Source organism: Ictidomys tridecemlineatus, chromosome 6 (genome assembly GCF_052094955.1).
Source record: "Ictidomys tridecemlineatus isolate mIctTri1 chromosome 6, mIctTri1.hap1, whole genome shotgun sequence".
NCBI classification, from domain to species: Eukaryota; Metazoa; Chordata; class Mammalia; order Rodentia; family Sciuridae; genus Ictidomys; species Ictidomys tridecemlineatus.
Genome location: NC_135482.1, coordinates 96,567,268 through 96,580,209, shown reverse-complemented (window position 1 = coordinate 96,580,209; position 12,942 = coordinate 96,567,268). Strand labels below are relative to the sequence as shown.

The window sequence follows — 12,942 nt, the reverse complement described above, 5'->3', positions numbered from 1 at the left end:
TGCCGAACGACCCCAGAACAGGCTCTGCCCAAAGGTGCAGCAGGGAACAAGCGACCGCGGCCGCGGCACTCGAGGTCGTGGTCCCGCCTTCGGAGGATAGGACTCGGCACGCAGCCCAGTTCCAGTCTCTAGGTGTGGCAGCTGGACCATGTAGACAGAGCCATTAAGACAGCATGCATAAAGCAAATGGCGGCTCCCGCGGAGTGGATTTTTGGCCCCGAAACCACAGCCCAGCCAACAATCCCAATCCACTAACTCTCCCTATATAGAAAATACTCAAAAAAAAGGAGGGAGAGTACTGAGCTTTCTTTGTCTCAGGTACTTACAATCTGCTGCTGATTACGTATTCAGCTTCTCTGCCGGGAGCGAAGTGAAAGAGGCAGCAGATGGGCGCAAAGCGCCCGTGGATCTAAGCAGAAAAGTCTCTCTTTCAATCTCTTTGTTTTTTCTGCTGCTTGGCAAGGTGGTCCACTACAGATTAATAGTGAAAGGTGCTCAAACAAGCTGCGTGAAATCTCGATTAAAGCCACTGCTCAGAGCCCCATGCTCAGCACTTCAGCGACCCCCGTACGCAGCGGCCATCTTAGCCTGTATCTCCTTCCTGGAGTTTAAATGAATTTAAGACGTTGGAATCAAAACTTCAGTGCAGTGAAGTTTCAGAATCCACAGAACTGATTCAGAGAAATTCTTATCAATTTTCCCAAGTGATTTGTTATCTTTAGATAGCAAATAATTTCTGCATTTATTAGCTATGTTATCTATGATGCAAGTAATTCTCTTTCCAGTTGAGGGATACAGTTCAGGGAGGTGGGTGAACTATCTCCCATCTTTCTGGTGACTTCTTCAAGTATAGAATTCACTACTTATCCTTACGTCCTCAAAGGGTTATGGTGGTGTAGAACTTAATGAAAATAGCCTTCTATTTTTAATAAGAATTTAGAAAATACTTAACTTAGAATTATATAGAATTGTTTTCTTTAGAAACCAGAACTATTTATCTATATTTAAAGCACTGTTTATTATTTGTACCGATTCTTACCCTTGCGTGTGAATAAATGCTAGACAGTGAAAAACAAAACAAAACAATAAATTCTACTTTTATGTATACCTATAATAATTAAAATTAAGTAAAATATTCTAATTATTATATGCAAATTAATATTAGAAAAAGCAAGAAAATGAACTTTCCATATGTTAAAATAAATTATGTTTTGGACAAATGAAGTTTGAGGAATGAAGGTTTTTTTTTAAGAAAAATGAGAATGCTTACCATTCTAAATGAATTACTCACTAAAAGAAAGAAGAAAATATAGAACAAACCCTAAATACATGTATAAGAAAAATTAGAAGTTATTTGGAAAAGGAATCTAGAATAAGAATTTCTTCCTGCACTGGGTATTGTACCCAGGGCACTTAACCACTGAGCCACATCCCGAGCCCTATTTTGTATTTTATTAGAGACAGGGTCTCCCTGAATTGCTTAGGGCCTCACTAAGTTGCTGAGGCTGGCTTAGAACTTGAGATTCTCCTGCCTCAGACTCCTGAGCTGCTAGGATTACAGGTGTGTGCCACTACAACTTGCAGAGAATAATGAATTTTATATACAGATAATCAAGTTACCAATTAAATGCATTTATGTAATTACTATTAAAATGGTGATTATTTTTAAAAATATATCTTTATTTATTTGTATGTGGTGCAGAGTATAGAATCCAGTGCCTCATAAGTGTGAGGCAGGAGCTCTAACACTGAGCAACAGCCCCAGCCCAAAATGGTTATTCTTTTTTTTTTCCAAAATGATTATTCTTAATATCAAAATGACATAGGAAGCAAACTAGAAGTGGTTTAGTCTTTATGAAAATGATAAAATTCAGTCTTGCGAGGTAAGGAATTTGATCTTTTAAGTAACTGGCCTAAGAATCAAAGATTTGTTCACTCTGGTTAGGCACCTAGCACATAATATTGTTGTGTACACAGTAAAGAGATTTCATCAAGATAATATCTTATGCTTCATACGGTGTTCTATGAAGTCCTTGAGTTCTAAAGAAAAGTGAGTTTTCTTAATGGTAAGACACCTCAGTTCTTATATTACAATTACAAAGCCCTATATATTTGACTTACACTATTTTGTTACAAATAACAATACTTTGGTATTGTTTGATAGTGAGCTCTGATTGTATTTATTCAAGTATTCTTAACCTTTTGACATTTTGACCTGTTCCCAAAACTAAATTTTTTGTGTTTAATATATTTTTGGGAGATTAGATTGTGCTCTTCCAATATCACTAAAGAAAGTATTTGTTCTTATAAAAGGAGAGATAGTAAACTAGTTATGATTCACTGGGCTTATTATATTCTCAGCTATGTGTTTGACTGAGGCAGGAGTCTATTGAGTTTGAGGTCATATTGGGCAACAGAGGGCGACCCGGTCTCAAAAAATAAATAATCGATTAGGATTATTGGATATATTAAGGTTACATGGTAAATAAAAAATGTTTTATCTTTACTGAGTTATGTAAATGAATGTGATTAAAGTGTGGCTAAGAAATTGAAGTTTCCCAAAGCCTAATGTGTCCTGGTGTAAAATCACCAGTTATAATTCTAGTATATTAGTTGGATGACAGTCCAGATTCTGTAAGTAAAAGGGTAGATCTTAACATAATGTTTGAAGGACTCCAAGTCACTTGCTTTTGGAAAATGTATCATACTTTTGTTCTGTATTCCTTCATTCCTCCAAATTATAAGAGCATTAGTACATGTAACTGAAATAATTTTTAAAAATTGCATTAGTATAATGCAATCCAAAGGAAGACCAAGGTACTGAAAATGTTTTCCCTGGTAACTGGCTTGTGGATAAAGATAGAGGGGAGCTTTCTGGAAGCATTCATGAGAAGGGGTCCAGGATGTTCTTTTATCTTGTCCATGACCCTCCAAGTCCAGACTCTCCAACCCCAGAAAGAGAGACAGCAATCAGAAATCATATGCTAATTATTTTATTGGTATAGAGAAGAGGCTGTTGTGACTGTATGGTCCAAAGGCACAACTTCCTAAAGGACATCCATCATCTTCTCATTCACTTTCTGAAACAAAGAAACAAGGAAGGTTATAGGGAAGATGTGGCCTGCAAGAGGCTTCTGATCCCTTGCTGCCGTCTCTGAAGTAAGGTAGGTGAGAGCCCACCACCTCTCCCTCTTCCCCTTCTCATCCCTATTTCTTTTTGTTCTCTCTGGTTAGGCACCTAGCACATAATATTGTTGTATACACGGTAAAGAGATAAAGATTATTCATTCATTGCTTATCTTTGAGTTGCTATTGAAAATGATCAAACATATATTTACAAAGCAGGTCACTGAAACCTATAACTATAATAGGGGAGTAAGACCAATTTTAGAAACTTAAACATGGCTTAATTAGCAAAATTTTGGCATAGTAACACAGTGGAACAAAAATAATAGAGAAAGAGGAGGATGAGCAAGAGAAAGAGGAGGAGCAAGAAGAAGAGGAGGAGAAGAATATTTAGTAATTAAAAATGAATTTAGACATTAAGATAGAAATTTAGAAAGTAAGAATGTAAGAAGGGAAAAGGAAGAAAGGGAGGGAGGAAGAAAAAAAGGAAGGAAGGGAAAAAGACATTAGAAAGATGCATGAACAGTATGGAAAATTTTCTGAACTATGATATTTGAAATCAGCAACATAGATATCTGCATGTAAATGATGTAAGAAAAAGTGTCATGATTATATGTGATTAAATGTTTTTGGGAGGATGTTCAAATGAATTGATGAATGAGACTTACATATGAATATATATGGAGTAACCTATGATGTGCCTCTTAGATATAGCTACTGAACTTCAATTCAGTGATACTTTTTATGATGCAAGCATAGATTCATTTGCAAGTAAGCATTTAAAAATCTATACTTGGAGGCAAAGAATGTATTAATTTAGAATGTATACTAGACTGACAGGGCTGTTGGGAGATAGAACTGAGCAGAAAAGTCAAGTAGAAACAGGAAATGAAAAGCCATTGGAGTGTGAGCAAGGAGACAGAGGATGCAAGGGAGAAAGAATACCACTTTGATTCTACAAAGAAACATAAGTAAATGTGGGGAAAGGGGCGTTTGATGCAGTCCTTCTCAAAATCAGAATGACCTTGGAGAACTTAAGAGGGTCATCTTATAATACCCAGGAATACCTAATCTAGACATTTAGAAATGGGTTCCATGACTACATACTTTGAACATGTTCCCAGAGGATTTGTTAACACCTTGAATTTTGAGAAGCACAAGTTAGGTCCCTTGGTGGAGAGTGAGCCTAAATCCCAGCTGCCACTGAATTCTTGACCTAGGGGAGATGGAGCTGGGGAGGTATTTGAACTCTCTCTACTGAGAAGGTTCTGGAGATCCCCAGGGCTTTGCAGGATGATATGTGGCAGGAAGTTCCTGATTACGTTTTTATTTACCTTGTTATTTTCCAGGACGAGGAAGACCATTTGGCTATTGCTGCTGTTGCTGCTGTTCCTGCTGTTGCTGCTGCTGGCCTCCTTGTTGGAGTGGTTCCTGCTGGTTACTAGGTCGAAGAGGGCGAAATTGTTGTTGCTGCTCCTGCTGCTGCAGCAGCTGCTGCTGCTCTTCTTGTTGGGGTGGTCTCTGCTGGTTACCAGGTTGAAGAGGGAGAAATGGTTGCTGCTGCTGCTGCAGCTGCTGCTGCTCTTCTTGTTGGAGTGGTCTCTGCTGGTTAGCTGGATGAGGAGACCGACGACGACGCTGAAGGGCTGCTTCTTGTGGAGGTCCCTGTGGGTCATCAGGACGAGGAGGATTGCCTCCTTGGGGTGGTCCCTGCTCTGAATCACCACCTTCATCTTCATCCTCATTGTCATCTCCACCATCAGCAGGGGGTCTGGGTGGGCCTCCTCCAGGAGGTGGTCTGTGAGGGACTTGTTCGGAGCTCTGGCTTGGGTCCTCAACCTCTGTGTGGGTACAGCACAGGAGTAGATGGCATTAGTGGTGGAAGAACCTCCTCATCTACTTCTCTGATCTTGTCACACAGACATTTTGTGCCAGACTTTCTTTTTAACTGCTAACCTCCCTTATGTCCAGTATTTCCTCATGAGGACCTCCCCTCCGCCTGTGTACTAATCATGTGGAATGTCTAACATCTACGTATGACGAGTATTTATACTTAATTCTGCCAAAAAGGAAGGTCTTGGATGCCTTCCCATCCCCAGAGGACGTTTCCCTGTACACAAGAGATGTCACGCAAAGGATTATAAATGTCTGCTGATTGTACTTCAGGACACAGTGAAAATTTGCTGTCTGTAAATCCAAGTCAGGACACTAAGCCAGAAGTTGAAACTGGAGCTATTGGTTAGTGCCCCAGACCCATGTGGATCAGATCTAAGAGAGGGAAGAGGAAGACAAAGTGATGGCCCCACATCAGTTGCACTGACTACCTGAAGCATAGGGACATAACCCCTGGAGGAAAAGGACACAGATACAATATTGTGCATTTCACCTTGAAGCCATATTTGTTTTGTAGAAAAAAAAAACATGGCGGAGGAGAAAGCCATTTTGTTGCTCTCAGTACCACAGAGGAGTCTGTTAAGGGACCTCACATTTGTTGTTCACCTCTCAGCCTGAGATAGCAAACTACTCCTGTTGTCATCAAACCCATTTCCCTATCGGTGGTTCTGCTAATGTTCCCCAGAATCAAGGGTGGGCAAGGTTTGTCTATATCGTTAGGGGAACTGACAGTCACTAATACCCCCAAGTAAAAATTATGGCAATGAGACATTGTAGAAATGAAAAAAAAATTCCAAAAGAAGAGGAGGAGAAAGCCAAGTGAGGATGAATTGGGACTTACCTGAAGACAGGGAGGAAGAAGAATCTTCGTAGATGGCCTCTAGGAAATGAAGCACACGATGAAATTAAGTGATTCCCCAACCTCCGTGTTCACAAATATTCTGCAAGGGAAGGTAGAATACTTCCCACTACAGCCTGTCACCCTTATAAGTGAACTTATTAACCTCTCCCTATGTGGCTGTTGGCAAGGCAGGAAGCTGTGAGGCAGTGGCTGGTGGTTGCTATGCTGAGTCTCAAGTCAGCAAATGTCTACCGTTTGGTCCTCTCTAGAATCCATCAAGCCTTACTGCTAATATTTGTTAAGTATTCTGGGTATTTCACTGTCCCATTTACTCTTCTTTTAAACTTTTTCTGCATTCAATCATTTGCACATTTGACATGCTTTCTAAAGCGGGGACACCAGTAGTGAATTCTTGGGCATAATGTCACATACACTATTTACAGCACTTTGCAATATTGAATGGAGGTCAGAGACAATGAGAAATTGGTTCCTAATATTTCTATCTTACTGTGTCGAGAAAGTCCCACATTTTCCTGGATCTCTGTCTCTGACAAGGCCCCATATATGGGTCTCTTCTTCCTCAACCAGCATCACTGTCCAGTAAGGCAACCTGTACCCACTGTCTGCTTTGATTACAGTAATGCCTTCACGACTGCTTTCCCTGGGTCTGTCTTCCCACCTTCTCCTGTATCACTCAAAACAGAGACATTTCTCTATAAATGCAAATCCTTGTCATTCCTCGCATCAAAAATTTTTATTCTATTTTATTTTTCCAATAGTTTCTTTCAATCTACGGCCGTCATATAGAATGCATGGCCTTACACTTCTCATAAAAACTGTGGGGCCATATCCCACTTAGCCTAATCTACCTTCTGTTTCTCTCTGGAGGGGCATCCTGAGTTCCCAAAGTCACTCCACCTCCCATCCCTTTGCTAATACCTTCATTGGAGCTCTGAGCTGGACTCAGGGCCAGCAAGGCCACTGTGAGCAGGACCACCAGCATCTTGGAGGAGGCTCTGCAGTGGTTCCCAAGTCTGTGCTAGGGAAGCAGGGCAGCTCCCTTTATAAGGAGGAGAGGAACAGTGGTGCCTTTGAGCTCCAGGTCTCAGTGACCTCACAGCTGACACACTAGCATGTCTTGCCTCCCTACTTTCTCTTTGGGACCTCAGCCCAGCAGGATAGGCTAGGCAAGTGTTTGTCACCTGTCATTTATAAGAAGTACAATATGTGACTTGGGCAATAGTGTTGAAGGAAAGTAGGCAAGTATTCAGGAAAGATGTTAGAATTGAGGTTCTCTAGTTGTTTGACCTTTAGTTTGATTGATGAGACTGTGACTTTGCCCTTCCATTGTGTATTGGGTTTGTGGGAGGTTGGTGCTACACACAGGTGCATATTTGTGTCAGCAATGACCCTAGCATCAAAAATGGAGATAGTCTATTTTTTTTCTTATTATAGTCAAAACTCCATCAAACATGATGTCTAGGTTCCTGTGCATATGATAGGTAGCTGAAGTTTTGATTATTTAGGGTCCTTCCTTCTCAACTCTGCAATAGCTTAGGATACCATATGGATACATGGTAACTGAAAGATGACCTTCAGCCTGCTCAGACCCAGAAACATTATCCAGAAATCACTGGATCTGGTTCTAATCAGGAGGCCTTGGTGCTGTGGAAGCATATACCCTAAAGTATTTTGTTTTCATTGATATCCCTGGGTATTGTTAAAGCAAAAGCAGTCACAAAATAGCCATGGGGTTTTGCACACCCCAGCAATGGGTATGCACAGTTCCTAGAGAAACCACACATTTCAGATCTCAGTCTTCCTCTAGGCTCCTGTCCTTTTGTGAGATGTTCTATAGTATGCCTTGGGAACTTCCTTTATTGAAGAAAGCATTATGAATCACACCAGTGAAAATTTATGGGCCTCAAGGATTCACTTGAATGAGGTAGCAGGACATCACTTGTGTAGGTTCAATTGCTTTGCATTTGTGTTTTGTTTAGCAGACACATTCTGTGCTGTTTCCTCAGGTTGGTCTCCACCAGAGACTTTTGTGTGTGGTTCCCTGATAATCATTTCTCCCACTCTCCTTTGGAATCAGATGTTCAAGTTTTGAACAACCTCCTGATTTTATATACCATCTTACGTCAAGCTCCCTGCTCCTTTTTATTTAGAATGAACTCCTTTATTGAATCTTACAAGTCTGCATTGATTCTATGTTTCATTAGATTGTTGAATTTTTACTTCAAAATTTGGTTAAAAGGCATTGTGTTTCCAACAAGTCCTCTTGGGTATCTGCATTATTTACCTCTTTTCACCTTGTTCTCATTCTGTTGTGTTTGGTAGTTACCTGCTCACCCTTTTCATGGAAGATCTAGATTGATCAATCTCACCAGCTGCATCTTAGCATTTTACATCCTGTATGTGTGTCTTATGTCATTTTCCTTTCATTACAGAGCTCGTGGTAAATTGAGGACAGATTGGCTGGAGATATACCAGGGATGGCCATGTGACTGGAATTTTTTTTTCTTGGAGGTGTAGATGGACAGAATGCCTTCATTTGATTTGTTTATTTTTATGTGGTGCTGAGGATCAAACCCACTGCCTCATGCATGCCAGGCAAGTGCTCTGCCACTAAGCTACAGCCCCAGCCCTCAATGGTGATTCTTAATAACAAAATGACATTGGAAGGAAATTAGAAGTGGTTTAGTCTTATTAAAATGATAAAATTCAGTATTGCAAGGTAAAGAATTTGATCTTTTAAGTAACTGGCCTTAGAATCAATTTTTGGTTTCATCAAGATAATTTATTTTGCTTCATCTGGTGTTCTGTGAAGTCCTTGATTTCTTAAGAAAAATGAGTTTTCTTAATGGTAAGACACCTCAGTTCTTATGTTACAATTACATAGCCCTACATGTATGACTTACAGTATTTTATTGCAAATAACAATACTTTGGTATTGTTTGATAGTGAGCTCTGATTTTATTTATTCAAGTATTCTTAACATTTGACATTTTGACCTGTTCCCAAAATTAAATTTTTGGGGCTCAATCTAATTTTGGGAGATTCCAGAGTGCTCTTGAAATATCACTAAAGAAGGTATTTTTGTCTTATAAAAAGAGAGAGAGACTGTACCTCGCCCGCTGGTGGAGCCTCCAGTGGCTGTGTCCTGTCCAGCCTGTGCTGGGGACCCTGGCCACCAACTGGTGGGCCCTGGTGGTGGAGGAGCAGGAAGCGGCGGCTGAGTCATTGAGCAACTTGCATCTTAAGGAAGGGAAAATCAAACCAGATGTCAGTGGTGCTGTTGTCAAGACCAATGCTAATGCAGAGAAGACAGATGACGAAGAGAAAGAGGACAAAGCTGCTCAGTCTTTACTCAACAAGCTGATCCGAAGCAACCTTGTGGATAACACTAACCAAGTGGAAGTCCTGTAGCAATATCTGAACTCCCCACTCTACTCAGTGAAGTCTTTTGAAGAGCTTCGACTAAAACCCCCACATATGAGCTCACCCTTCAAACAGGAAAAGTGATTGAACAGATGGGCAAATTTTACCCTGAATTGAAGCTAGCTTATGCTGTTCAAGGCAATACATTGGAAAGAGGTCAGAAGATCAGGGAGTAGATTGTCATTGGTACTCTGGGGACCATCCTGGACTGATATACTCCAAGTTCAGGTTCATTGACTCCAGAAGGATCAAGGTGTTTGTTCTGAATGAGGCTGACGTGATGATAGCCACTCAGGGCCACCAAGATCAGAGCATCCCTATCCAGAGGCTGCTACCCAAGAACTGCCAGATGTTGCTTTTCTCTGCCACTTTTGAAGACTCTGTGTGGAAGTTTGCCCAGAAAGTGGTCCCAGATCCCTAATATTATCAAACTGAAGCATGAGGAGGAGACATTGGATACCATCAAGCAGTACTATATCCTGTGCAATAATAGAGATGAGAAATTCCAGGCCTTCTGCAACCTGTATGGGGCCATCACCATCGCACAAGCCATAATTTTCTGCCATATCCGCAAAACAGCTAGTTGGTTTGCAGCAGAGCTCTCAAAAGAAGGCCACCAGGTGGCTCTGCTGAGTGGAGAAATGATGGTGGAGCAGAGGGCTACTGTGATGGAGCGCTTCTGAGAGGGCAAAGAGAAGGTTCTGGTGACCACCAACATGTGTGCTCGTGGTATGGATGTTGAACAAGTGTCTGTCGTCATCAACTTCGATTTTTCTGTGGACAAGGATGGGAACCCAGACCACCAGACCTACCTGCACCAGACTGGACACACTGGTCGCTTTGGCAAGAGAGGCCTGGCCGTGAACATGGTTGACAGCAAGCACAGCATGAGCATCCTGAACAGAATCCAGGAGCATTTTAATAGGAAGATAGGAAAATTGAATACAGATGATTTGGACGAGATTGAGAAAATAGCCAACTGAGAAGCTCTACCAGCTACTGGTGCCCGCCCTTGGGGCTGCCTCTGCCCAGGAGACGAGTGCTTTCATGGCACAGGCCTCAGCTGTCACCACAAAGACAAAGGCATGAGGAGGGAAACTACCTACCTCATTTTAAATTATGTTTGGACTTGACAAAAAAATTTGCAAAGGATGAGAGATGGTAGAAAAATTGTTTACACCACTGTGGAAGATTAGGCGTGAATACACAGAAATTTACCTTTTGGAAATTTTGGTAGTGTTTTGGCCAGCATTTTTCTCATCAGTACCTAATCTAGATATTGTGACTAAATACTTATCCAGGATCCCCTGCAGAGAAATCCCTGCCTGTTCTCTGGCTTGGACTGTGGGGTCCAGCCTCTAGCCCATGTGAAAATGACAGAATAGAAGTGAAGAGGGGTTACAGAAGGAGATGATGCCCACAGTAGATAGGAGTTATTCCTCGACATGGTATCTGGAGGCTGCCATGAGGCAGCAGAGGCGGCCTGTGAGCTGCTTCTTTGGACTGACTTGGTGTCAAATAGCTCGTCTGCATGTTGCCAGCTGCTCTGTCCTAATACCCACACTAGGAAGGTATTTGCTGTGATGGACAAAAATGCCAGCCTCAGGGTTTTGTTTGCAGGCTTGTGTCTCAGGATCAGCATCAGCCCTTTTCAGCAGTTTGGTCTGTGTATGGTGTACATTGGACTATTGGTGGGTCCTTTGCTTGTGCCTGGGCAAGTCCTGTGGAGAAGTCACCGTGGAGAAATGGTGGTAGACGTAGCTTGCCACAAAATTTGGATTCACAGGCACTTGCAGCATCTTTTTTTTGTGTGTTGCCTTGATCCTAGCCCAAGCAAATAAAAGGTGGTCTGGGATTTGGATTCTCAGTGAAAATTGTGGTTCAGGTTTCTAATGGCCAGCCTTAAGGCAGCTTCAGCAATAGTCACAAATTCTTTCTTTGCCTCCAGATACCAGAAGTTTTGTCAGATCTGAGGAATGATTACAGATATTTGGCATCTTGATTGTAAAGAGGTTCTGAACATCTGTGTTCCCAGTGCCTGGAATATACAAACAGGTGCAACCGAGGGACTAGATGGTCTACAGCCATTCATCTATCCAAGGCACGAGTAACTGCCAAGCCTCTGATGCTTTCCTTAATCTGACATTGTGGAAAGACTGACAGACTGCCAATTTTGACACATTCTCCTGTGGGTACTTGATGGTGTAGTTTTCTGTGTACTCCTGGTCAACGTTGACCAATCATAGGAGTTGCGTAAGAAGAAAATAGAAGTTATAGTCCCCTGAAGTTCTGTGGACCAACTTTGGAATAACTAAAAACAAGGACAATAATTAAAGAAATATATAAACTGCTCACTAGGCTGCAGGCCGACTCCACTCCTCACAATAGGTGTGACTCATCTACTATTGCAGTCCCAAGTCTAAGAAGGAAAATAGGAAATGGTGTGCAGCTGATTCTTCAATAGTAGGAGTAAATGAGTTTCTGGTGGAAGTGTAGATCAATAGTTTTTAACTTGGGGTCTTAGACCTCTGAGAATTCACTGGCCGGGTTTCATGGAGTCTATAAAATATATGCATTTGTTTGAGTTTAAATACATTTTCTTGGGGAGACTCCCAAAGGATGATGCATCTTTTAAAAAGCCTAGACACACCCTATTGTAGATGGTTCTGGAACGTTACTCCAGTGTCACTGTGGATCATATCCCTTCACAGTCCATATTCATTCCTGCCAGTGCCTGTCTCCAGGGCTCAGTGGTCCACAGCTGCTTCTGTGACCTTGTGCAGCCTGGAGACCTCAGTGATATAAAAAATGTATTGCACTTAGTTAATTTTGGCCCCCAGGGATTCTTTTACTGATTTTATTTATGGAATGAAAAACTGTGCCCTAAAAGAGAGAAACTCAGGATAGAAAATTTTGGTCTAGTAGAAACTACTGGATGTTCATTATCCATAAACAATAGATTTTATGAGGATTTTTTTTGTGTCACTTATCAGCTGTGTGCATAAGAACAAATCACTTGTTGATATATTCTTTCTTGGTGTTAACTAAGATGTGTTCTTATTCATGAGTGTGCAAAGGAAACAGCATCTTTTTGGTTACTGTTATTAGTAATAAGTGAGGACTCAGATGTTACTTCTTAGGCTAGTTAAAGTCTGGTTAAAGTCTGGTATTATAGACCTATCTGGAGATAGGTCTTCTCTTTGTCATTCCCATCCTGTTTCTTATTTAACATGTAGAATATTCCATATAAATATCAATGGTGACCAGAAGGTAAGGATTTCTGAGGATAGAGAAAGTTTTGTGAAGCAATGGAGCTTGCACACAAGAGAAAAGCAAGATTCCAAGTGACAAGAAGGGTACCCTAGGTAGGGGAAGGGAATATTAAGACTAACGCAGGGCTGGGGCTGTAGCTCAGTGGATACAACGCTTGCCTTGCAGTTGTGAGGCCCTGGGTTCGATCCTCAGCACCACATAAAAATAAACAAAAGATATTTTTCCATCTACAACTAAAAACCAAAAAAGACTAAAGCAAATTCACCAGGATGATGGAAGTACACTGGAGAGGCAGGGAGATGAGCAGCCTAGCTATGTGTGTAGAGAAAAGTCTCTTCAGAGAGAAAATGAAGATTTGATTGTTG

At 41.3% G+C, this 12,942-nt stretch overlaps 1 pseudogene; it reads left to right on the top strand.

Annotated features, from left to right (window-relative positions):
* The first annotated feature begins 9,355 nt into the window (after positions 1-9,355).
* LOC101956156 (ATP-dependent RNA helicase DDX19A pseudogene) lies at positions 9,356-10,287 on the top strand (annotated as a pseudogene).
* The last annotated feature ends 2,655 nt before the right edge of the window (positions 10,288-12,942 follow it).